We start from the raw sequence: 2664 nt of genomic DNA, 5'->3' as shown, positions 1-2664 counted from the left end.
CGGTTTATGACAGGTGAGTAACAGGAAATGGCAGTGATTTTAAAACATTTATAAAATATGTTTGTTTTGTAAAACACGTTCAAAATTACCCCTTAGAACAAATTTCCACGGAAATCGAAGAGAGGTTGATTTCGTGTGAGTTGGCGGAGAATGTTCCATGAACGACTCGTGTTAAAATAATCCTCTTTTTGCCACTTTTGGCAATAACTACTATTTTAAATAGTATATATCATTTTGTACAGCTTTGGTCTGTTGGACAAAGTTGTAGAACATTAAATTTCAAATGAGAATCTTGCTTTTATCATACAAACTTCACCCTCAAGAATCAATGGGTAAATTTTCACCGATTGTAGTAATATTTTGCTCAGAAGCCTAAATTGATTTTTTTATGTTTCCATAGAATCCCTCAACACGTACCCCTTCTACGCTGGCCACTGGACTGGCCCCAGAACGGCTGCCGCGGAGAGTGCTTTCAGCAACAACAAAAAAATACCTATTTAAGGCAAATTTGCCTTAAATGCAAGGAAGTTTTCGAAACGGTTTCCTAAATGGTTACCATTTTTCCTATTGAGCAATTCTCTACAAAACCGGCCGATTTCGACCATTTTTATTTTTTGTATTTTTTGATTTGGCTCAAACTTTGTGGGGGCCTTCCCTATGACCAAAGAAGCCATTTTGCATCATTAGTTTGTCCATATAAATTTCCATACAAATTTGGCAGCTGTTCATACAAATGGTACGTAAATATTCGAAAATCTGTAACTTTTGAAGAATTTTTGATCAATTTGGTATCTTCGGCAAAGTTGTAGGTATTGTTAAGGACTATTTAGGTACACGGAAAAAAATTTCCCGATTTTTTATTAACTTTTTTCACTAAAACTCAAATTCCCAAAATACGTATTTTTGATTTTCGAGATGTTTTAGGGGACAAAATCCGCAACTTTTGAGCTATAGAAACATGGTCAAAATCTGCCGCCGAGTTATGATTTTTGAAAAACTGATGATTTTTGAAAAATCGAAATTTCATACATAAAATTTTTGACCTCATTTTTATGCAAAATTGAATTTGCAATCGAAAATTACTTTACAGATTTTTGATAAAGGGCCCCGTTTTCAAGATATAGCCACCGAAAGTTTGATTTGAGCGAAATATTTGCAGTTTTTCGATTTTAAAAATAGTGACCATGAGTGACCATCTCTAAAAATATTTTTTTGAAAGTTCAGAAAATTTGCTATAAAATTGTCTAAGAGACATCGAAGATTGGACCTCTGGTTGTTGAGATACAGCGGCTTAAAAAAAAAACACGAAAATTGAAGTTTTCTAAGTCTCACCCAAACAGCCCACGATTTTCTAATGACGATATCTCAGCAACTAATGGTTCAATTTTCAATGTTAATACATGAAACATTCGTGAAATTTTCCGATCTTTTCGAAAAAAATATTTTGAAAATTTTTAAATCAATACTAACATTTTAAAAGGGCCAAACATTGAATATTATGCCCATTTGAAATGTTAGTCTTGATTTAAAAATTTTAAAAATATTTTTTTCGAAAAGATCGGAAAATTTCACGAATGTTTCATGTATTAACATTGAAAATTGAACCATTAATTGCTGAGATATCGTCATTAGAAAATCGTGGGCTGTTTGGGTGAGACTTAGAAAACTTCAATTTTCTTGTTTCTTTTTCTTTAAGCCGCTGTATCTCAACAACCAGAGGTCCAATCTTCGATGTCTCTTACACAATTTTATAGCAAATTTTCTGAACTTTTCAAAAAAAATATTTTTAGAGATGGTCACTCATGGTCACTATTTTTAAAAATCGAAAAACTGCAAATATTTCGCTCAAATCAAACTTTCGGTGGCTATATCTTGAAAACGGGGCCCTTTATCAAAAATCTGTAAAGTAATTTTCGATTGCAAATTCAATTTTGCATAAAAATGAGGTCAAAAATTTTATGCATGAAATTTCGATTTTTTCCAAAAATCACCAGTTTTAGAAAAAATCATAACTCGGCGGCAGATTTTTTGACCATGTTTCTCTATAGCTCAAAAGTTGCGGATTTTTGTCCCCTAAAACATATAAAAAAATCTCAAAAATCAAAAAATACGTATTTTGGGAATTTGAGTTTTAGTGAAAAAAAAGTTAATAAAAAAATCGGGAAATTTTTTTTTCCGTGTACCTATTTTTTTCTAAATAGTCCTTAACAATACCTACAACTTTGCCGAAGACACCAAATTGATCAAAAAATTCCTTCAAAAGTTACAGATTTTCGAATATTTACGTACCATTTTTGTATGAACAGCTGCCAAATTTGTATGGAAATTTATATGGACAAACTAATGATGCAAAATGGCTTTTTTGGTCATAGGGAAGGCCCCCACAAAGTTTGAGCCAAATAAAAAAATACAAATAAAATCCATTTCCGGTTTTGGTAGAGAATTGCTCTATTAGCAAACGATACAATCAACACTCAATTTTGCGCCGCGAGCCTCGAAAAATGCTCAAAGTGCTAATGGATCTCAATATTTTTCTCGGCACTTCGGTAATGATTCCGCCGCCACCACAACCCAACCCATAACTGCACGTGGGTTGATTTCCGCGCGCAAGCTGCTTTCGGGGGCAGCCCCAGAAAATAAAAATCCTCCAACTGGCCGCCAAGC

The sequence above is a fragment of the Culex quinquefasciatus genome, chromosome 3 (genome assembly GCF_015732765.1).
Source record: "Culex quinquefasciatus strain JHB chromosome 3, VPISU_Cqui_1.0_pri_paternal, whole genome shotgun sequence".
Classification (NCBI taxonomy): Eukaryota; Metazoa; Arthropoda; class Insecta; order Diptera; family Culicidae; genus Culex; species Culex quinquefasciatus.
Note: the sequence above shows the minus strand (reverse complement) of the source record.